Below are 25048 nucleotides of genomic sequence, written 5' to 3' on the forward strand. Positions count from 1 at the left end.
AAATGGCTTCTTTTATGGGTATGGAGCACAATAGCCAAGATAGTGTTCTCCAGAGAGTGTTTTGGGGGCCTTGAGGAGGATGCTGCACTAGTCAGTCCAAGAAGCCCAGGAGACTCATGCTGTAATGAAGGCTGCAAAATTCAGCATGTGAAGCTGGACATTGTTTCATACACTGAATGTACATTTTCCTTACTATTTTCATTAATTCACTGGAGGAAAAAAGTAATAATTTTCTTCTCTGAACATCCCTCACCACATTTAGGCCACACTACATAATTAGCTGAAACAATTCAATTTGTTAAATGAAAAAATTAACTTGACTCAACATTAATTATTCTGACATACACCCATAGCTATTTGTCTCTATTAGACAGATTATGAGTTATCTTGTGTCACTGCACTTACCAGAGTTCTATAGTGAAAGTATTAACATTGTGACATCTTTAAGAAATCAGGAATTTGGTTGAACTACCTATGCGAAGCTATGGAATCCTTACCTATATCTTCATAGCTAAATCCAGTCTTATTCTGCACATCCACAAGATTTCTATGCCCACTTATCTTTGTACTCTAAATAGCACCAAACTATTATTTCTATGAAGCTATTTGCACACTTCAGTTGCACAGCAGACAAAGACAGATGTGCTAGATAAAATACAGACAGAGGAAGAACTGCTTATTTGTGCATTCTACCCAGAATTACAAAATTCTCTTCAGGCTAGCAAGATTAAAGATTTCACAAAGGACTTAAAACATGTATTTCACTTAAAAAGAACAATAAATAAAAAACAAGCAGAGACTGCAAAGATTAGGCAGAAAAGTTTTTCCCCACAGAATTATTACTACTTACAATAAAATAGAGCATCATGTTTAAACCATGCTTTATTTATTTAGGTGACTTAACCTTCAGTTGGTTACCAGAAAAACAGGTTTGTAAAATGTGCTGTCACCCTCAGTTCATATTTCCTGAACAACTGAACAGACTCCAAATATGCACCAAGAGGATCAAAAGGAAGGGACTTCAGAGCAGAGGTGTACCTCCCAGACTCTGGGAAGATTAGCTTGGACATGGAGATTTGTTTGATGCAATTCCTGTTAACTGCAACCTTGGATTAAGTATACAGTGTCAAAAGCCTAAAATTAAAATGTGTTCTGTCTGCACTTGCTTGGTCAGAGCCTGAGCCCTGTGAGCACAGTACCTTTGACCCTTACTGGCAGCCACTAGATGGTGAAATTTTTATTCTTCCATTAATCACACACAAGTTTATTTTAGGACCTTTACTGATTAATCCTGTTAGTATCCCATTTAATCAGCCAGTCAGATAAGGTACTACAAGTTAGTTGCCAATCTGAAATATTTCTTTCCCTGTTCTTAGTTTGTTATATTTAAGAATAAAAAAATAATCAAAATCCAGTTTTTAAAGTATCTGCTCCAGTCATGATTACACACCCACAGCTGGCCTAAGATACCACATGAATGGCACTATTAAATGCAAAAGTGACAGACTGTGTAGTATTTTAAAACAGCATTGTTTATCCCTCTCATCCAGGAAATTAAACAAATTGTCTCATTTCTGTTGCCAAAATTCAGGAAGCACAAAAAACCAAACAAGTTTTGGTGTCTTTGAAAATCACAGAATTACCAGTCAAGTGTTCCAGTTGGTCTGCAGATCACTGCAGGGGGGAAAAAGCAGTTTTTAACTCAAGCTCTGCTCCTAACACTGATCTTTTCTTTCTGATCCATTCTACAGGTTTTTGCAATTCTATACTTAGCAGCTTCCCACCCACATGATTAATATGCTTGATTTCATACAGAATTTACCAACTAGATTTCTCACTAGAAATAAGGAGGTTTGGCTATGTGATGACACTCTTAGCCCAGTTTCACATTCAGAAGGTCATAAAGATTTGCTGGGGCATTTTTCCTAATAACTGAACCTGTCCTTGTGTCTCTTTCAGCGCCATTCACAGGTTTGTACAAATAGTTGTTAGACACATATGACTGAATGTGAAAGAATGAGAGGAAACAGCCTCAAATTGTGCCAGGAGAAGTTCAGACTGGATATCAGGAAAAATTTCTTCACGGGAAGACTTAATGAAGGATTGGAAAGGCTGCTGAGGGAAGTGGGTGAGTCAGCATCCCTGGAGATCCTGCAGACACTGCGCCTAGGGATGTGGTTCAGTGCTGACCTTGGCAGTGCTAGGCTGATGGTTCAACTCAGTGATCCTAAGGGTCTTCTCCAGCCTAAATGATTCTATGAATAAATGCTCTTATTAACTGCTCACAGATTTCAGATGCAGAACTAGCCTTTTAAATTTCCACATGAAATCGTTTGCAGAGAAAATAAATTGTATACAGATGCATCTTGCTTCTCTTGTTAGATTGAATTAGTGAACACTGGATTTTATGTGTTTTCATTGCTTTTTGCAGATGACATTCTTGTTCTCATGTGTGTTTCGTAAGCCAATTGTGCATTGACCTCAAAAATATTCCCATCTCTACTTAAACACAATTCTGTCTCTAAATTTAACATGATTGTAGTTAATTATTAACATCATTGCATAGAATACTTTGTAACTTGAGATTCATTAAGATTGTAAATTTAATCCATGGTTGGAGTTAACAGGAACTGGATCAAACAAAACTCCACATGCAATAGAATTATCTCAGAGAGACACTGGTTAAAGGATAGTTCCTGGCCTAATGTCTGTCCACTTTAGCTCATCACTCTCTTTGCGCACATCTGGTGTCCCCAGAGCTTGTTCTGCCTTGTTTGTCCCAATATCCCTACCCACACTCACAGTGACACACTTATTTTGCAGAAGATTAATATGGCTGTGGTTCCAGAGCCCTTGGATGAGGTGACTCCTAAACAGAGGAGGTTCATAACTCTGTGGCATGATGCCCTTACTGAGCACTGGGAATACTGACACAGTGCTAATAACTGCTGCTTAGTGCAGCAAGAATTACCTGCCCTATCTGCTGCGGACAGAATTCAGGAATCCTGTCCTCCAGATGTGTTTTTAAATGAGGTGGTGTTCCAAATCTGTACACAACTTGCATTTGCACAAGGAACGACCACCACTGCCTGGAGCAGGGCGTTCCCAGAGCCCTTCCCTTCTATTCTGGGCAGTCTTTACCCAGGGACATCCGCATTTTGCAGCTTTCAGTTGCGGTGAACTGGAAATACTGCAGCAGCTTGAAGTAAATAAAAAAATTAAAATTTGTGCTCAAATAAGTAGGAAAACTAATACTATGACTAACAAAGAACCCCTCATGTATTTATATAGATTTAACACAAAACTCTGTTTCAAAATGTCAATTTCATTACACCTTCTGTCCTGAATTCCTCCTAGAAAAATGTGGTAGCAACATCAACTTTCCCAACAAAAGCTGACAGAACAAAGCCACAGCACCTGTGTAGAAGTACTGATTCTTTTGTTTCCTGAAAAGGTGGGAGACAGTTTATATTTTTCCCCCTCAAACAGGTAGAGAGGTCTTTTGCAGTTTGGGTTTACAGATGCATTTCCACATTCTTACCCTGCTATTGAACAGGATGAAAATGACCTGCAATAGTCTAAGGCATTTCTGTAATTTCTCTCACCTGCAACCCATTTTCCCCTCCCCTGAATTGCCATTTCTGTGGAGAAATTCAGTAGAGAAACACTTGAATTCATGAAACACACTCACTCACTTAAAAGATCATCTGATAATGTTAACAGTTTTAATTTTCATAAAAAGCCAAAATGATAAGAAAACTTTGCACTTTCTCTAATGCAATTATTTCAGTATGCACACAGAGTGAGGATGATAGCATTTTTAAGACCTTGTTCTCTAGAAAATTTCAATGGACTTGTCTACACAATGCAGTGGGAATTAATGGATTCCATTGTGAAGATGACGGCTTTAAAATTAGGTAAAATATGACTGATCCAGTTATGTGCAATATCTTCAGCAATCATTGAATCCTTCATAAATCACCTTTCCTTTCAAAAACACTGGAACAGATACAAGAGAAAGGCTGACAGGCTAATTATTCATGTATGCAATAGCTGAAAACATTTCACTGATATCTTGGTGGAGAACCCTGATCAGATGCCATGCAGAAGCACTGATGCAACATTTCCAGAGAACTGCTATAATGCCACTTGTGAGAAGCCCAATTCTCTGACCAGCTCCCCAGTCTAGAGGTTTTTGACCCAATAGGTTTATATGTACCACTGAATAAGGTGAGCTCTTGGGGCAGTGAAAGCAGGCAATAATATCAAGACTATGACAACAATCCTTTAAAGGTTGCTTTAGACTTTTAAATACCTTTAAAGGATGAACAGGGTGGCTATTTATTCACTAATTGTTTTTGCACTTGGGCTAGCAAATGAAGAATTCCTGTTCTCCATGAGAAAGCACTCCTCTGTCCAGAATTCCATCAGTCTCTGCCAGATTGCTCACCACCTTTCTGCCTGCAATACTGACAAATACATAGAAACACTGGGATAAAATACCACTAAGGAATTAATTTCACAGTATCACCACTACTGATAAGATTTTGTTTCTGAGTAGTTATTCTCATGCAGCAAAAGGACATGTTGTTACTCAGAAGGCATACATTATTCTGCAAGTGAGACAAACAATAAATCACTGCCAGATCCCAGTATCCCTGGCACACTTCAAAGCTGCTGGTTTCTTCCTCTGTATTATCATGTTTTAAATCTTATTACCATCAGAAAGATGATGAGGAATTTCCAGTTACTTCAGTTCACTGCCAGCTGGCCTTCCCCTTCCATGAGGAAGACTCCATGAGCTGCACAGTCTGTGGTGCTCATGCTTAATCCTCAGGAGGTAATTTACCCAAGGGCCTTGCTCAGGAGGTGTTCAAGACTTCACTCTAGGCCTCCTTCATGGTCGCCTCTTGGGTTTTAACTTCCCCCTGCAGGTTCCCACTGCAGCGCTCCGTGAGAGAGGCCAGCTGTGGGGTACCATGCAGACACACAAAGAAGCTTTACATCAGTAGAAGCAGTAAGATTGCACAGATCAATTCACCCCAAATCTGAGTCCCACAGGGATCCGTGCGGAGCTGCCGCTCCCAGCGCGTGCCGCCATGGCTTTGCTCAGAACCAGGCCTACAAAGGGCAGCGGGCCTGGCAATTCCATTGCCAGTGGAAAACAGCAGGATGACCAAGACGGTGAACTGGGCCAGCAGAGTAGAGCAAGTTTCTTCTTCTTTCCACCTTTACCTGAGTGGCCAGTTCATAGTGCAGCTAACAGGATATCCATGCCTATTTCACTCTGAGCAATGGAAAGCTGCGCTCACTTTCTTGTGTTGCCAGAAGATCTGATGGGCTCTCAAAGAAGCTGGAGACTGACAAGTGTAGGAATAATTTTGCATCTCTTTTTCTTTCCAGCTATGCTCCCTGACTGCCAAAGGAGGCTCCCTGGAAAGTTCTCTGCAGATGAATACGCTGGTCTAACTCATGAGGTTGGGTTTGCTAGGGCGCTGCAGTACTGGCATAGTCAGGGGAAAAAAGATGGATGTTCAGCTAAATAAGAAAGTACTATAAAACTCCATTCTGTGATCTAAGAAAAAAGCTGGGCTCCAGCTCTTTTGCAAGCCGCTACTTTGGTAAATATAAGGTTTATCTACTACATTGAAGAATCTGGAGCATGGTCTCTACAGGAACTCTCCACAGTGACAGCAGTGAACAGAAGTGATTCTCAGGCACAAGGCTTATATGATCAGCAGCTCTGTAAATTTGTATCATGCAATACAGCAAAACACCCCAGATTTATCTACCTCAATTTTATTTATCCTAGGGCATTTGTTCCAAACAAAACTTCATTATTCTATTATTGGGTTTTTTGCTAACAACTAACCTTTGTTGTTAGCACAAAAGATACACTGAAGAAATAAGCAACAAAATAATTTTCATTCTCTCTCCTCCTGAAAATTTTTAATTAAAAGACATCTCATAAAATATGAATTCATATCCAATTTGCTTGCTCATCAAGTAAAAAGCAAGCACAGATATCTAAAGCACAACATCTAAAAATCTGAATAAAGATTGGCAAACATGCAGCTAGCAGCTACTTAATGAAGATGCTCAAAAAAATGCATGTAATCTGATTTGTACTGCATAATTCTTTTTGTATTATTTATTTTACACTTTAAATGACCTTGTTTTATTTTATTTAATGCATTCAGTCTCAGTAGCTCACTGATACAGAATAATTTATTTTAAACTCTGATTAAGCAGCTGCTCTCCAGTTCAATCAGTTCCCTTCCCAACAGCAACATTTTATTTGGCTGGTGAAAACTTCTGTACCCTGACAGCAACTTGAAACCCCATTTGGCCTCAGAAACCTTGTCCTGAAGTGTATAATCATACTCCACAAAGTCTAGCTTCAACTGAATCAAGAGGAATTGAATGGGCTGTGGAATTGGGCTCTAGAGAGGTCCATCCTCAGGCTTTTGAGGAGCTGGAGCAGAGGGTGCCCCTGTGAAGACTTGCTGGGCAGAACTGGAAAGATCCTACCAGTGCTATACAGTAAACCCCATTCACAAGATACATTTCTGTGTCTCTGTCATCATTACAGAAATGTTTTTGTGTAAAGGATAGCTTCATGATCTGAAAGGGAAACAAAGTGTGAAATAAATAAAGAGACATGAGCAAACACAGATGGATTTAAAGAAAGAGAGTGGGAGAGAGAAAGCACTTAGCTAAACCTCTTGTGGTCAGCTAAGAAATGTAAATGGAACTGTTTTGAGATAAAATGTGATCATAAATGAAAATAATGTGGTGGTTTTATGTTTACAACTACTAAATAAAAAAAAAAAACCCAGCATGTAATTTACAGTGTGAAGGTAGAGGAGAAGAATAAAAGGATAGAGATCAATATGGTAAAAGCAGTTACTTCATTATTTTAGAGCCTAATTCTAGCATATGCTGAATTCCTGCACTCTTAATGTAAGTCAGCAAGTGCCAAGCAGCTTGTAAGAAGCTCTCAGAATCAGGATCCCAGTCTGCTATATCACCTAAGAAAACCATTACCAAGTACATGCATAACTGGTACTAAGCCCATGCTTAGTTATATATAAACACTCCCCTAGAAAATGCTGTATTTTCCCCCATTCATATGTGTATCTATGCAGATATCCATACATTCTCCTCAACAGGCAGGGAAATGACAGATATGAGATCTGCAACACCACATGCCTGTGGCACAGCTCCAGCCCTCAGGAGCACAAGGCCAGGAAGCACCAAGGAGGGTCAAATCAGCCATCAGCTCCCACTGGCTTCCAGTGGAAATGAGCAGCTTGAATCTGGTGCCTGCATAGAGGCACCCAGTGCAATTTGAGACACCTTGGCATATCCGAGGACAGCAGATGTGGCACAACAGCAACAGCTGGATGGCAAGAATGAGGTGCTAGTACATCTGAACGAGCCATCTTTGGGCAACCAGAACTACCCTAGGTAAACAGGTCCTTTGAGAATCTTTGCACACAGAGCCTTTTGGGGTTTATTTTTAATCTCTTGGCAGTGACAAAAGATCCTCCATATTCATAACTTTTTACAGTATGGCACTCTTACATCAAAAGCAAGTGCTGCAGACCAACTGATCTCTCCATGCAGATGAGATACTCACTGAAACAGCAGAAGTGCTATTAAAAAAATAGTGGATTTCTACCATGCTTTGGTGCATGTAAACCTGAAAATTTCTGTTATTAAAGCTAAACACTATCCTAGAAGAAGTTTCCATAAGATTCACATTAGGCTGCTATATTTATTACTAAATAAATATAGCTGTTTTACCCAAGCTGAACACATTCAGCAATTTGCTGAATCTGTAATCAGAGCATAACTCCTCAGTGCTCAAGTTCAATGTGATCACTGCAGATACTGGTTTTGCAAGAACTCAGCCTATCTGTGTGAATTTCCAGCGTCTGTAGCTTGATCAGGTGTTTGCTCATTTAAAGGTACTTGTGATGGGGACCACCTGGAAATAAGTCTGTTTTTAGTTATAATGTGTGTACAAACGTGTGTACAGGTTGAAAAACAGTGCAAATTATTCCTTATTTTTGGAGATACCATGGTCACACAATGCCATTATGGAAAATCTGGTGGGCCTCACCCTTCCACATACACACACCCAAGAGCCAAACAGAAAAAGAGAAGCCAGTGAAAGGGTTAATGTCAAGTGGTGCTACCTCTTCTGCTGCTGGATAAATGCTGTTTTCTAAAAATAGCAAATAGCCTTCCTGATCCTGGACTGGTAAGTAGAAGTGTTTTAAACTAAAATGCATCCTCTATGAACCATAGTAAAAAAGTCCCAGTTTCCTCCAAACTGTAGAAATTCTACTACTCACTGCATTTATACAAAACCAAAGCCCAGCTATGAAAAATAAATTAAGCCTAACCACTTAAATATCCTTTTCATGTATTAGAATCTCATGCTTTCTCCTGCCTCTGTTTTATGCATAGTCTGCATTCCCACTGACTTGACAAAGCTGGGAATTTGTTGCAATGACAGAAGAAGCAAAGCCACTTAATTCACCAGTCTATTAGAGTAAAGCAAGAACTTTTCATAATGTATATCCAGGCATCATGTGAGCACTCACTGTGTTGGAATGCCTGGATATTGTGTGTTTGTCAGACTGTCATAAAGATTTATAAATACACAGCTACAAACTGCAGATGAAATCTTGCAGTACAGACAGGCTACACACGCCTAAATTAAGGAGGTGTTTTAATTCTCGATACAGAAAGATGCAGATTGTCTTTCTGCATGTAAACCTGTTAAGGTTTTCAGACTGTTGTGATTTTGCACAGAGAAAATAATGCTCTCTCAGGTTCAGCAAGACTTACGGGAGTCTGTGTTGTTCCACCAAATGAGAGGAAGAAGAGTAAGCAATATAGAAACCACTATAAAGGAGCCTTCTTGAGAACTGAGTCTAAGATTATAGGGACAAGATGGGAACAAGGTGAGAGAATAGACAACATGCTGCCTCATTTCCACCTCATTTCACATCTTTCTTTCCTTAACGTCTTTATTTCCAACCCAGTAAGACAGGAGCAATGAGGACTGCAGAACCCCAGACAAGCCATCCCAGACAGACAGTGGGGAGGAATTTGATACAAGTTACAGACATAATCATTTCAAATTCTCCTGAAAGTGTCACAGCTGTTGATGAGCACCTCCCTTATGGACATCTTCTCTTATGTCCATGTCACTTTTTAATGAGTGATCCCCTCAATCAAATCTTGAGCTCAATTTTTTTTCTAAAGCATGAATAAAACACCTCTGTCCATTAGCCTAGTTTCTGCTGCTTTCCTAGTACTGAAAAGGTGAAGAAGTCACTTGCAATATCTTTTCTTACTTCCTGGCAGATCTAATAATCTTTCTTACTAATCTGGCAGATCTCTTCTCCTTTTGGACAGTTTCTTTACTCTCTCTCCAAGCTATTCTTTGCTAGAGCAACATACTTTTCCTCGTATTAAGGACCCTTTCACCCCAAATAAATGTCTTGCAGTATCAACGCACCATGCATCAGTTCCAGCTCCTCATTACCAGGTCCATTTTTCCTTCTGCAGACACCTGCATAATTACATTATGTGAAATAGTTTATATAAATCAGCAGTCATTGTCATATGTTCTAAAGAATTGACTTGCAATTGTTATCTACTGCAAACTTCATCCCAATTTCAGCTATCAAATCTAAGCCATAAAGTCAAAAGTTAACTGAATACAGGTTACTGAAGCTGCATTTTGGAAACAATAACTTATAATTTATTTGCCTAGATCCTAATTTCAAAGCTATGGTGATCTCATCCCCACAGGCCTTGAAATTGATTTTTGAAACAATACTTTAATTACCTTCCTACCTGGCAAGCTTTCTTTGGTGCTTGGTTCAGAAGCTGAGATTGACCCTGACTTTTCATGTCTGGGTCTGCACACTGCTGTTATCTGCTCTCCATCCTCGATCACTGCTGGGTGTGCCAGCCCAAAAGGGCTGGTGAGTAACTATTAGGACACAGGGCAACACATGAAGCTTTCCTGATGCTTTCAATAAACAGAGACTAACAGCTCTTTAAATTATCAAAACTGTGGCAAGAATAAATTATATTTAAGGTTGCATTTTCACCACCTCCTTATTTGTATGTTCAAAATACCTCCACATAAATGTATCAGCTAATTAGCTGTGCAGCTATTCAAATGCATCTGTACACTGTCAAATGTAGATTTTTCATACCTGAATGACTGTAAACAAACAAACCAGAAGCCAAACAAAGATTTGACTATTTAATCTAGAGGATATTACACATTAAGAAACACATTCTAAGTTGCAACAGTGTAAATTATTGCTATCCTTTTATACATTTTCAGTTCCTTTATGAAAAGAATCACATTTGATCCACTGGAAATAAATCTGGTCAGAGGCTATTATAAAATGCAGAATGTGCTTCCACAAACAGAACAAGCAAATTTGTGCAATTGGTACATTCATAATTTATTTCAGGATCACTCTGTTTTGCTGACATATATCTATTCTTAAAACCAATGAGTTTTAAGAATAGATATATGTCTTTTCCAATGAGTTAAGTTCCAATAAAGGCTACCTTAAACCTCCAATTTCTTTCTGTTTAATTCTGAATATTTCACCTTTTGAAACTTCCAATGACTACTTGTAATAGTTACATTTAACCTTCCATATGCTCCTCTTTCTCATACAATTGTTTACCTTCTAGGACAAGGACTAGTATCAAACCTCCTGTCTTTTGATTAGGCTTCTTTCCTCCTGCTAAGTAGTATGTGTACCCCTTAGGCTTTCAGTTTACTACATTAAGTGTCAGCACTTTTTGTGATCCCTCAACTTCTTTTCCCTCCATAGACTGATCTCATTTCATTATCCTTGGCAGTTCTGAAACTTTTCAAAATTTGGTCTGCTGAAATTCAATACTGATGCAAAAGGACATAAGGTTCACCCTGACAAGATACAACTACAAATTTTGAGCATACCTCTCTAGTTAGCCTTACTCAGTCTTGCTTCATCTGTCATTCAATGCTTAGAAGTAGAACTTGGGCACACTATACAAACCCTAATACCAGAAGTGCATGCTTTACCTAGAAAAATATATACTTCTTTCCACTTCCTGAACAGTTCTTCTCCTCATCACTTTTTCAACTACTCTTAGTGAAATGACATTACCTGACTGCTTTGCCTAAGGCAAATAGGATATATATATTTCAGCATCTCTTTGTTTTCTTTTTTCCTTCTGGAGGGTGAGGTCAGTAAATTTTATACTAGACTAGCAACATGCTGCAAAGTCAAAATTCAAAGAAATATTCTGCAAGCCTCCTACTCTAATTCTTGCTTTGAAAATTGGTATTTCTTATGTTGACTTGGAACATGAAAAATAACTGCATGTGGCCATAAAAGTGCACAGGAAAACAAAATCTGTCACTTACACTGAGCTATTTTTGTCATATCTGGCCTTCTGGCTCTATTCCAACTATATCAATGTAATTAAATCAGTTACTTACTATCAGTAGCTTGCCAGCTCCTGGCACTGCTCCATGACTTCTTCCAGGTGACTCACGGAGCACAAGACTGACCTTAACGTAACTTCAAATGACAAAATGTGCAGCTTGCCAGAACAAACACAATTTCTCTTTCTCCTAAGCCCCAGTCTCATCCCACCTGTGCTTCCCATTCCAAACATTCAGAGTAGGAGGAAGGAGGTTATTCGAAGATTCAGCCTGCAGGTGTTTCCAAGACATGTCTGTGATTAAGCAAAGATCTTCCTTTGACTTTGTCCAGCTAAAGAGCAGATGAAAGTAAATAGACTTTTCTCCCCCGCTCCATGGTTCTATCTTTTGCATTTACTTACTTCTGAAATGCTTTCCAAATGTTTTGTCAGAGTTTGGCCTAAAATCTTGATATGCAGCCTCCTAAAATTCTCCTCAAACATATGTTATTTGCCTTGAAATTGATAGTGTCTTTCCACTCCAGAAAAAATCTTCAGTTAGAGGCACCATGAGATTCTCTATTTCCAGACCAAATCCATTCAGTTATCAAGGAAAGAATTAGGTCTTCTACAAAATCCAGTCAGGGCATCCAGAGAGGAAGCTGATCTGCTAAATAAGGAGCTGCCATTTTCCACAGCTCCTTTTCAGAGCTGAACTGCCATATGCTGCTGCCTATCCCTCCTTCACTCGCATCCCCTCTGCAGGAAACCAGCTCTGTGTGCTTCAGCCCGCTGGCTCAGCCTTCCCCAAAACTGTGTGCACTTTACTTAGTTGCAGGCTAATTAAGTCTTCTTGCCCCACCTCAAGCCACTGAAACAGGTTTCTGGTGCCTTAGGCACCCCTCAGAGGAGCAGGTGTCTCTTTTCCACACACAGTGTACCAGGTGATGCAGTAGGACACATGATCCTTTGAGGGTCCTTGGCAGGCTGAATCACAGACACAAGTGACATGTGACACACTCTTTGTTTCTGGTTTCTTGTGAGGAGCATGCAGTGTTGAGGAGGTGGAGAGAAGCCAGTGTGGTTCTGATTCCCTTGCACTGTATCAAGGGAGCAGGGGGAGATGCAATGGGAGATGAGCTCTGCTAGGCCCAGCCTAAATCTATCCCTATAACATGCTAAAAAGAACAAAAGCTTCAGTATGTGTCATTGAGGCTGAGTGGTACCTTCTGTACCAAGAGAGACTCCTTGAAGAGTTCTGTGACACCGGTGCCAATCAGGAGCCAGCACTGTCTAGTGCAATAATGGAGCTCTTTCAGCCAAGCTTGCTCACAAACCATTCCCAGCCTTTCCTGGGCTCAAAAAGCTTTGAAATGAAACTCCAGGCAAGACCTCCCTCTTGCAGTCTCACCTAAGCCTTCCCTCCAGCCACATCCTGCATGCCAGCTCATAGCAGTCATTCCTAACCCCCCTGGCTGCCTGCCTTGTCCTCCTCTCCAAAGGGACTTTGGCATCATTTCCACACGTTTTGCCCCTGCAAAACTACCAAAGCCTTGCCCCTCACATTTGTGCCTGCCACTCCACTCAAAAAAATAATAAAAGCCAGAGGATGGAATGTGGGTGGGAAATAAAACCTGATAAATGAGATTGCCTTTACATAACTATAAAGTCCTAATCATAAGTGTACTAATGTACTTATTCCTGTGCTGTTGAGAACCCACTGGTATAGCAAAAATGTAACACTGGAAAATAAGCAACACAAAAATGTGTTAAAATCCATCACTGGATCCCAGGAAGCCCACATGTTGTTTCCTGGCACTCCAACATTTACCAGTTGGCTTGGATGAAATTATGGAAAAGGCAGAGGGACACACTTTTCCTTATCACACTCATTCATTATCTTCCATCCTCACTATCACTGTATGAGACACAAGCTCTGTACCATCACCAATGTAGGGCAAAATGTCACGTTCCCTCTTGCCTTTGCCTTTCATCCAGCCCCTACATGGGACTGAGGAGTTAATTCAGAAACCTGAAGTCAGGCATTGTCAGATCCTAGCTGGTCAGGACCCACACCTTTATTCAGAGACAGTCCCATGAATGTGCAACGGGTGACTCTGAAACCATTTCAGGTGACACCTGTTATCTCTGTGAATGGGTAGGTGAATGCACAAAATGAATTGAGAAAATCTCTTACTTATTACAACAGAGGACAGAAAATAATGCAAAATGTACAGATAAACAGCCTGAACACTGTTGTTCTACTCTGACCTAGCAGTATTTTAAGTCAAAACACCAGTCTGTGGTAATTCTACACTAACTTATTTTAAGTGAAAGTGGATCATTCTATTATGACCACCTGAATACATTTAATAGCCAGCTTAAATTCCAGCAATGGATGCCTCAAAGTTGGACCATGTAGGCATTTCAGCTAGCTTTCATAGGTGGCAACAGGATGACAAAATCAGTAGTTACAAAACACTTCATTGGAAGGTTCAAGGAACCTGCACATTCATGATGTATCCCACTCTAGGGAGAAGTTTGCCCCTAAACCCCAGTGCTGCATTTTTATTTACATTCTGAAATCAAAGGGTTTGATTTCTTTTATACCTTTCTTATGCTATTGAATTTAACTTTAGCTCTGTCTCTTGCTTCAAGATCTTTCCCAGAAATCTCCAGTGATGCATAGAATAACTTAAAAATTGTAGAGTAGAATCTTTTCGTGGTACAATTACTTTTTCTCTTTAATACTTTTTCTCTTTAATTCTCTTTTGAGAATGCCAAGAGTGGTATAAAGGATGCCAAGGAGGCAAAAAAGTGAGGAAGGAATCATGTCACTGAACTTCAATAGTCTGAATGTGCTTGAAAATTCTTGACCAAGAATGAAGTAGGAAGAGCCCAGAGAAATGCTGAGTCCAGAGGCTTCAGAAAAGAATCACGTGGCTGCCACTATACATGACAAATCCTCATCTGACTTTCTGGTTCTTCATGCTGATGCGTGCATAGAGTAATGTGCCCCTCTTATAACACTTTTTTATAAGAAGCTCAATTAATCCAGTTTATTAAAAAGTATCAAAGTATGAGTTTTGGATTGTACACCAGTCTTCTCTCACTTAAGCTAAAGGTGAATCCCTTCATTTGAGGAATAAAGAAATTCTAGATAATCTTTAAAAAAAAAAAAATCCAGTATTTAGAATTGTAGTAGGTTGTTGAACAAGGAGCCATGTTTGATATGAAACAAAAAAGCATGCATACCCACATGTGCCGCATTGGAACAGGTATTATTTGTCACAGTCTCCCACAGATGCTATCAGAGCTTACAGAGAAACGCAATGGTTATTAAAGATGATTCACTGCACTTATTAACATGACAAAGCACAAGAACCCTGAGCTAGTCATTAGAATGAATGAGATTTGATAAATAAAAGAGTGTGTATGAAATTTGATAAATAAAAGGCTTTACAATGTTCTATAAGGACCCACTCAAAACCCCCTACATTTTGTGAGCCCATCAGCTTCAGGACACCAACGTACTCAGTAGTTTGTGTGAATTACTCATGAAAGGTCCCTCCCAGCTCATACTATTCTATTCTCCAATGCCACTGGAATAGTGCATGGAGAGGCCAATCTTTGATTGCAGTTGCTCAGTTAAAATTTTCACCTACAGAAGACACAGTATTACGGTGCCAAGACCAAGCTAGTGCATGTTTTAAAGGTATTTATGCTGATTCCCTTCCTGCAGGAGAAAAGCAGAGCTTGCCAAAGTGACTTCCAAATGGAAAGTGCATCCCAGATCATACATGTCTACAAACAGACCAAGTTGGGCAGTCCTGAGGCTGCTCTCACTTGACCCAAGTGCAGAACCATCACATTGGAACTCAGAGTAGAGGAAGAAAGCCAAGTGAGAATCACCTATTTTAATTGAAAAGCAATTAGGCAAGAACACCAGCAGATTGCAGTGGAAACTGAGAAGCCATAGAACAAACTGCTTCCATGGACTCAAGGATCCTTGTGGATTCCTTCCAACACAAGATATTTTACAATTCTATGATCTAACGGTGAAGCATTTCAGGATTAGACATTGAATGTCTAATCCTGAATGACATCTTTTCACAATTTTTTATTTTAAAGCTAGGAAAGAAATAAAATCAGAAGTTTTACTCTTGCTTGGTCCAAGAGTGATATATTATTCATCCATAACTCTGAGGGTTTTAACTCTAGACCACTGTACAGGTACAAAGAAATATAAGTACAAACACCCAGGACTGAGACATGTTCTCATTTACACAAAGGTAGGTCTGGACAGCTCCTTTGAATTACCTCAGCCAAGAAGAACGTTTCCCTGCCATGCAGCCAGGAATTGCTCCCAATTAAGAGCCCTGAACACCAGTCTGCAGAACAAATTCCAGTCCCTCTGATGCCAGAGGAAGCCTTCATGGTGTGAAGCCTCACACAACCACCAGGAGAGGCTGAGCTCAAAATCAGGCTTTTAGGGAAACACTAAATGCAGTACTAAACTGAGAAATATTTCAGTGACATTTACATTGAAGAATTAAAGACATGTGAAAGAGGATATTCACAATCTACGATCACAAAATGCTGAGACTCTCTAAAGCCTGGGCAGTATGCTGCTGCTGCTTCTGGTGGATAAAGAAAAGGTTGTGTATGCTGTGCGTTTTCCAGCCTTACAGGACTCAGCCTTTTGGTTCTAAATCAGTAGATATGAAATGGAGTCTTATATCTCATTCTAGACTACTTAAACTTGTCATGAAAAGACTTTTCAAAATTTCCCTTTTTTTCTCTCTTTCATATGTAACCCTGATCAGCTTCCGTAATCCATATATATTTGCAAAGGTTTTTGCAGGCTTTAAAGTCATACTCAGAAAAGTCCTTCCTGAAACACCTTTGATGACTTTACAGTATATAATAACATTAAAAACTACTCCTCAGAATTTGAATAAATGACCTTGAAAAACACAACAGACAAGAACATGGCAATAAAATTATTCTAGGTACAGAACTTAAAACAAATCAATCTTATCTGAACCAGAACTAGTGTGACTAGAGTTGTTCCTGCCTTCTCATAGGCTGAATAGAGGAGACTTTCTTAAGGAATTGATATGACTTTCCCTTAAATAATGAACACAAGTTCAACTGAATGCAAGCCAGAAAAAAACCTAAAACTTAGCTGGGAACTTAGAATGAATATATTATTGAGTACTGTCACAGAAACTGTCTGATTAAACATAACAGGGTCATGATTTTACTGTGTGCTCCTCTACAGTGAAAGCCATCATATAAAGGATACCATTCAAAGTTAGCATACTCAAGCACATCAGTAGAAACCACAGACCAGCCTCTTGTGGCTTCCCTGCCTGCTGAGGCCTGGCAGGTAAGGCTGGTCATTATTCTGAGCATGGAGGTAAGTTCAGAAATATATCAATATGCATTATTGCAATCAACAGGCATTAATGTACATCAGCGTGCATTACTGTAATCAAATTTAACAGCTCAACTGAACAACAAGCTCTGGCAATCTGAAAAGATGGCAAAAGGTCCACTAATGGTAACAAAGTGGTACTAGACCATCCATGGAGGCACACAGCAGGTCTCTGCCATCAAAGTATAACTGCAATTTCACTGCAAGAATCAGTCTTGATGGCCTACAACAATCTTCATTAACCAGGAGCACATTATAGTGATCTCCAAAAGCAATAATTTCTGATGTCAGAATTAGAAACTAAAATTTATGGGATGGTCTCCATCTCCTGGGAAATATCTGCTTTTTCAAGTAGATGTTCCTTAACTTTGGAACATTATCAAAGGCAGTTTGTGAGGCAAGAGATTTAATTTGTGACAACCAAGCAAAAATTTCATCCTGACAGGTAAAAATAAAGCAGAATTCTAACCCATACAGACTTTAGTCTTGGGATAATGTTTGAAAAGCTCTAAAGAGGCTTGAGTTTCACTCAGAGTTTCGTTGAATTAATTAATATTGTGATTGCAGAGTCTCCATTGAGGATCTGGCTTCCTGGTTTTACCAGCTGAAAAAAATTGCACTGATAATCTGAAAGAAAACAACTATTTTCCTCACATCCATTACAATTTGTTCAGCATGGAGTACCGAGGATTCTCACACTTCACTCTGAGAAGTTCAAAAACCCCTCATCTTCCCTCAAGCTCAGTCTGTGAATTCAATGATTCACAGTGTTGACAATGCACTTTCTCTGGCAATTGTTTCCACCTCATTTCCAAAGCAAGATCCTGGTTCTTATTCTTAGAAACATATTAACGCCCACTCCTAACAAAAACCCCCAAAGTCCAAAACCAAACAAAACCTAGAGATTTTTTCCATACACTGCAAAAGCCTGTCCATCATTATGATAACCACATTCAGACAGTAAGACAGGTTTCTGGATGACACTGCCTTACACCACTCGGGCAAACAACACAACCTAGACCCATTAATGGGAATCACATATTGGTCCCTTCAGTAATCTACATCATTTGTGTGGTTAAACCAGCACATTCCCATTCTTGTTGACTCTGAATGTGATGCTCTTATATTATTGCTCATGCAGTTCAGTGTTGCTTCAGCTGTAAACAGAGTTTAGCTGCGAATCAATTCCAGCTCAGGCCAGTAACAGCCCAGTAAGCCAAAGCCACCCGAACCAGGAATGTTGTACACAGCACAGAAACCAGGGCTCACAATCCATGTACAGCCACAGCAAGGCAGGGACTAAAGGGGAAGAGAAGGCAAAAGGGAGAGACTCTGAAAGGATGCAATTGTTTACACCCTCAAAGTCACCAAAGTAAGCAGATCTGCACTAAGAGATACCTGTTTTCAGACAAATGGGTATCCAAGCAGTGTATTTCCTTGACTTAAAGCTGGTTTGATGTGACAAACATTTAAAAGCAGTAGTATAGGTCCAGTTCTAACTTGAGAAATTATAACATGAGTGGAAATGAGGTCTATTTCAGGATTCAGTTCTGTTCAACATCCTGGACAGATAAAATCCCAAAGTCCCAGAAATGTGCCAGACTTGAACAAGTTAGGTTTAGTTTTCAGGAGTACAGGCCTAGGCACAAAAAAAATTATTCTCATAGCTGTGCCAAATCCCTGGAGGATGGTTTACCCTAAATCTAGTTTACTTCTTCTCCTTTCTCCTTAATCTGTCCAGTTTCTCTTTAAACATTTTAAAATCACAGATATCCTGTAACTCAGTGGAGCAAATGTGCACAAAATGATGATTTGAGGAATCCGGTTCACAGCCAACACACAACTGCTACACAGAACATCTAGGAAACTGGTCACATTGTCAGTCCATCCCGAAAATGTGTTTGACTAGAAATATTATAAGAAACCCCAACAAACATTGCAAGATGGCAAGAGATATATAATAAACAAATAAACATGTTTATAAATCCTCTCCAAAGCTCCCAGAGGATCACGCTCAAATCCCAGGTGTACTAAACAAAACCAGTTTAGTAGTGGGCTTGGTAGTGTTATCAGTCAGACTTCATGATCTTAAAGGTCTTTCACTGTCAGAACCCAGGAAATTCCTCTGGCTGCCCTGGAGCACTGGAGGCCCTGGCAGAGACCTTAGCACAGAGCCCAAGACCCCTGTGCCTTTGATTTTGACCCATGGAGCAAATTACCACCTTTATATGAAGAATTACAAGTCAAGAAAATTTAGGTAGAATGACAGTGAATTTATCACAGGGTGAAAAAGTAGAATTTTGGGGTTTTTAGTATGGGGACTCAGAGTCCCGAGATGGAGGAATTTGGGCATGCTTTGTCCTTCTTTCTCCTTCTCCCTAGCCTCCAACTTCTGGATGATGTTGGCACTTTTGGATTGGTTTAAGGTAGAAACTCACTGTCTAGCATAGGTGATAGGTTAGTTATCGTAAATAATGTACACTTTGTTTTTAGTATAAAAGACAACACCGGCTCTTAGGGCGGTCAGTGTGTGCCTCTGTCTGACCTGCTGAACAGACCTTGGCAGGCCAGAGAAAGAATGTTACAGATAAGAAACAATAAACAACCTTGAGAACGAAAACAGTAGAATCCTGACTCCTTCTTCGACTGCCGGGCTGGGAAAACAGACTTGTATGTATCTAAGAGTCACTCTGACCAGCAGAAATCCTGAGATTTCACAACCTAAGTGATTCTATGATCCTGCTGTGTCTCAGCACCCTTTTCCCCCTAAGGAACGAGGAAATTCAGGCAGAGAAGGGTATCACCAGCATGGCCCCAACTGCTCCCATTCCCTAATGGGCATCCTGGCACTACTCTGCACACAGACAAAGATGGATCTTACCCATTACTCCCTGCCCAGTTGGTATCAGTCTATTTATTTTGTTCACAGAACCATTTATATATGGCTGAGACAAACAGCTCTAACTCAATTGCCAAAAATCCCCCACAACATTAATATTTACGAAGTGCTTCTTGTGGGTACCATCTCCATCTAAATATTATTTGTATCTTCAAGAAACACAAAGCTCTGAATAAGAAGATGAGAATAATCTCCTTAAACACCAACATGTGTAATTCTTTTTCTTGAAACAACACTGAAAGGATACATTTTTAATGCTTTATTTTTGTTTCATCTTGGTTGCTTTAATATTCCTAGAATCTTGAGTACACTTTTTCTTTTAAATGCTCATATACTTTCTCATTTGTCAAACATTGATTTATCTCCTGCAACTTATGCAGAACTCCAATATAACACACTTTAGTTGGATCTCTTGTTTTCAACAAGCATCGCAGGTTCTACTGAGAGCTCCGAAAGACACACAGCATGGAGAACCATTGTTTGTGCAGGTAGCCTACAAACATAGTGGTTTTACATTTATTTTGACCAATAGCTGGTATCACAGCTTACAGTCTTAATTATCCTTATTTTTAAAGTAGTTATTTAGAACCCTGAAAGAGAAGAAGAAAGAAATAATTTGGGACCTTTTCTACTCAGGAATAGGAATAGACTATAGTGGCTTGATTCAATTACAGTAATTTAAATTCCTTCTTTAGCTTTATGTCACCTGGAAAAAATACCACTAACCTCTAACTTGCTTTAAAGATTTAGATTTTATCACCAAATAGTGGTGAAATGGCAAATTTGTTGGTAGAACCTGAACAATTACCAAAGATGCCAGTTCATGTTAAGAAGCTGGGAGACTGCATACTTCTTATCTTAATTCCAGGGTGAAAAAACAAAGATTTTAAATATTTAATAAGAAGAAAAATGCTCCAGAAATTGCTGTTCATGCACCTAAGGTTAGTGAAAGCACTGGAAGTTTGAAGAGGTAAAGCACTCATTCTAAAGCACATCAGCATTTAGTAAACCATCACAGATGATTTTTGAATTGGCAAGGGCAGAAGGACAATATTAAGAAAGCAGGGTGACTCTAGCCCCTCTCTCATCTTAAATAGCATAGGGAGTGTCCATCCTCTCTGCTGGGAAGTCAGGGAAAGGCCACTGCTCTTTCATCAGGCACTATGACCAGCACCAGAGCATTCACAAACATTGTTTCTTATTCAGCTCACCATTTAACCACAGTGCAGGGAATCTGAATTGGCATTTGTATCTCAGTCCAGTGAAGAACAAAACTAAATGAAGAGCAAGGAAAAAGTCTCTCACAGGTAAAACACTACACAAGAGGAACAGAAGCAACAGACCCTGACTTTCCATGGGGCGAAACTGCCTTGAAATGGAACACGCGTGTGGTGCAGAGGCAGCATACACCAGGGAAGCAGTACCAAGTAACTTAAAGTTGTCAGGTTTAACTAATTGTTTCTTAAAAATGCCTGATGCAAACAAAGCACTGAAGTCCCTTGGCTGATTATGGCACCTCTTAGAACCTGATGAAGACATTCATCTGAGTAGGGAAACACACGAGTCAGGTAACTCTAATGTCTTAACTGAGCAAATAAGTTATTCCATGCAATTCAAGGCACACTGAGTATTTAAAGAGGTACTGCACCAGACCTGATAGGTTTCTTCATGTCTTTAGCAGAGCTGAAAAAACATTTGACAAGAAATAATGTCAATCCTTATCACCTACATGCATCTGAAAGTTTCTGAACCCTCTACTGAAACCCATCTGTATCACAGGTTTAACACACTGGTCCTTGATTGCCCATGTAATTTTTAAAATAAGAGAAAAGCTCCTCAGTCACTCAGACATTTAAAAGATTTGGAGTTTCCACTATCTCCAGTTTCCTGTTTCTTCTCTTAATACTATTTAAATTGAACATTTATTTTTTTATCATTCATTCAGTCTTAAAATGTTGCCTCTTTTTCTTTCTTGTGAACAATCTGAGGACAGAGGGTTCAAATCCATCTCAGTCTTTCCCCTAATCACTCAAAAAAGCAATCAAATAGCTGTGTGCATGCAAGTTCACAAGCTAAAAGCTATGCCAAGCATTCAGAAGACAATACTCTGGAATAATTCCCCACTTGGGTACTCACCCTGTACCAACAGTACCAGTGCACAATGTTAGCATAGCTACAGCTAGGGCATCCTCAGTTCCCACCAGCTTTTCTGGCTCTTGCTTCTCCAATTAGTCTGGTCTCACGCTGGAGAAGTCCAAGAGTTTCCACAGTGTCAAAAAATCCATCCAACCCTGGCTTGATTAGTGATCCTGTCTGACTGCAGACAGTGCTGGGTTCAGTGCGAGGCACAATCTGATTACCTGGGGGTAACTTCTTACAGTGTCCTGAAATCACAGTCGGGCATTTAAAAGGATTTCTCCCAGAATCAAACACAATGACAAAGGGGAATATGAATATGACTATCACAGTCCTGTCTAAGTTCAGCAAAGAATTGCAATTCTAATGAAACTCTTCTCTGATCTGTTTTATCAACACGGAGCTACTATGGGGAAATTAAAGAAATAAACTCATGCATTTTAGGTTTTCAAAACCAAAGCCACATAAACAAAGCTGGTCTATATTAATGGGGACCTTGACAATAGATCCAAGAACCAAAAGTTAGTCATACAATGCTGTGTCACATTTAAAAACTGAGCTGAAACTTTTCTCTCCATGCTGTTTTAAAGCCACTCCGTACTTCAGCCCGAAGTGAAGGCAAACATTTATTGACAGCTAATGCAGTGCTCCTGCGATGTATTATTAGGCACAAGCCCAGAGGCACAGGGCCAAGTGCTGTTCATCTCTTGGCGAGTGTCTCAGTGTCTCAGATATGCACCGCCTGAAAATATCCAGTGATATTGCTAATGTTTTTTAAAAGGCAGGAGTCTTGAGTTTTCACAGAAACTGATACACTGATTAACCCACCAAAATAAGAGTATAATTGAAGAAGCCCTACAACAGTTCACCCAGTTTCTAACCCCTGTTTCCACACATCAGGAGTGATGTACCAAAAAAATACTGCCTTCCTTTGCCTTACCTCATTATTTACTTCAGCAGTGTCAAATCAGATCTTTCTTGCTTGGCTAGAAACTTTTCCAAAACAAGTGAAAACATCTATCAGCTTTTACCCAAGAGAAATGAACTGCTGAATATTCAATCATAGGTTTCCTTCCAAATGCTCTGCTTGTTTTTTTTAGAGAAGCCTTACAAAGGACAAATAAAAGGTTTGAAAACCTCTGAGCAAAGCTGACTTCTTTCTCTGAAGGTCACCCTCAAGTCATTTCAGAACCGTGGAAATAGCCAGGGGAGGGATAAGCAGACTCAAAAGACAGCTTTTCTTCTCAATAAACTTTGGTGCTTCAGGCTGAACTAAAAAAAATGCCCCCAGGTGGAGGTTTGCCACTTTTTATGGACCTATCCAATTTTACCCTGGGGAGAGAGATGCAGTAAGAAGTTCTTCTAGCAAAAGTATCTGCTGCACAAGTGCTTCAAAGAAAGGAGAGATTGCCTTTCCAAAAAGACTCCACTGGAAGTGATCAGGCTCGTCAAGAGTCTTATGGTCAGGTACTTTCTTCTTTGGGACAAACCTTAACCACTGTTTTCAGGGTCAGTGCCAAAACTGGAATATTCAAACCATACGGTATAGACCTGAATAAAGACAGCCCCTCCATATTCCTTCAGAATTTACGGTATGATCATGCTAATAATATGCACTCAAATTGACAGTAATCCATTTACCAAACATTAACTATGCCTTGCCTATTCAGAGCAAATTTTGCCTAGGATCCAAACTGAAACTCATAATCACGTTAGCTAAACATATTATTTAGGAGATGTTGCAGCCTGACTAAAGACTCAATTTTGCATAAACCTTGAGAAAGACCCGGGAAACCAGCGGCAGGTCTGCCTAAGCAAAAACTACAGGATCTGGGGCCCCTGTGCAGCTCCATGCACGGGCACACCACCGTCATTCCAGGGACAGCTCCGCACACTCCGCTTCTGTAAGGAAAGCGAATCGCCGCCCGAAATCCCCAAGCAGGCAAGCGAGCAAAGCCGCGCTCCGGGGCAGTCCGGGCAGGGCAGCGGCCGTGCCCCGGCGCAGCTCCCGCCGCCGCCGTCCCCGCCCAGCCCCGGTACCTTCAGCCGCGGCCGCGGTGCGGGGCAGGGCCGGCCGCGCTCGCTCCGCTCCGCTCCGCTCCTCTCCGCAGGGCAGGGCAGGGCACGGCCGAGCCGGCCACGGGAGCGCCCAGCCCGGGGCAGGCGGCAAGGACGGGGCGGGGCGGCCGCGCTTCGCCGGCTCTGGCAGCGCCCCTCGCTCCGCACACGGCCCGGGCAGGGACGGGACCCGGCAACTTCGCGCACGGTGCCGCCGGCCAAACAACCGGCGGAGCTGCCGCTACCCAGCGCCAGTCCCTCGCCCAGCGGGTGCCCCCGGCCCGCCCGCCCGCAGCCCCTCTCACCTCAGGCGCTGCCTCCTCCCGGCCGGGACCGGGGACGGCGCCGGCTGCTCCCCTCTCCATCGCCTCGCCCCGCTCCCGGCTCCCCGCTCCCTCCGGCTGGTGCGGCCCCGCTCGCCGCCGCCGCAGCCCCAGCGCCGGCCCCGGAGCGCCGCCTGCCGCCGGGGCACGGCCCCCCCGCCCCGGAGCGCCGCTGCCCCGGCCGCCTTGCGAGCCTCAGGGGGCTCCGTCCTGGCCGGGCAGCGGCGCTCATCTATCGTTCGTGTCTTTAACCAGCGGCCCCGTCCCCTCATCGGGGCAGCGCGGGCCTCGCTGTTGCCCAAGCACTCATCCCGAGCCCGACCGTGACGCGCTTTGAGGCGGCGATCGCGCTCTCCCGGGCGCCGACCTGTGCTGGCTGCGCTGCGCTCCCGGCTGAGTTCTCCGAGCTCCGAGCCCGCGGGCGGCTCCGTGCAGCCGGCAGGTGAGCGCTGTCAGCGAGCCTGCGGGGCGGGCCAGGCGCTTCCCAAGGCGGGGAGAGCCCTTTCCCCGAGTTTCTACCCCTGCCCGGCGCAGCCGGAGCGGGGCCGGCAGCCCGCGGGGCCGGCCCTCCGGCAGAGCGCGGCTGGGCTCCGACCCCGTCCCGAGCGGGTTCGTGTGTGCCGGGGCTGCCAGGAGCCCTCGGGGGGCAAAGTGGGGAGCGGCGTTCACAGATGGTCGGACGGAGACACCACTGCCCTGCTGGATGTCCCCGATCTGCGAGCGGGCGCT

At 41.6% G+C, this 25048-nt stretch overlaps 1 protein-coding gene across 2 annotated transcripts in view; it reads right to left on the minus strand.

Moving 5' to 3' along the window:
* The window catches only part of KCNG2 (potassium voltage-gated channel modifier subfamily G member 2), a 53459-nt gene extending 28705 nt beyond the window's left edge, over positions 1-24754 (minus strand). Inside the window, exon 1 of one of the 2 annotated variants that reach the window (XM_063159484.1) lies at positions 24687-24754. The gene's annotated coding sequence lies outside the window, so the exon portion shown is untranslated. Of the gene's footprint in view, positions 1-24301; positions 24379-24686 lie in introns of those variants that run through there. The other variant, XM_063159481.1, reaches the window with a different exon arrangement.
* Between the last annotated feature and the right edge of the window lie 294 nt (positions 24755-25048).

Source organism: Melospiza melodia, chromosome 1, assembly GCF_035770615.1.
Source record: "Melospiza melodia melodia isolate bMelMel2 chromosome 1, bMelMel2.pri, whole genome shotgun sequence".
Taxonomy (NCBI): domain Eukaryota; kingdom Metazoa; phylum Chordata; class Aves; order Passeriformes; family Passerellidae; genus Melospiza; species Melospiza melodia.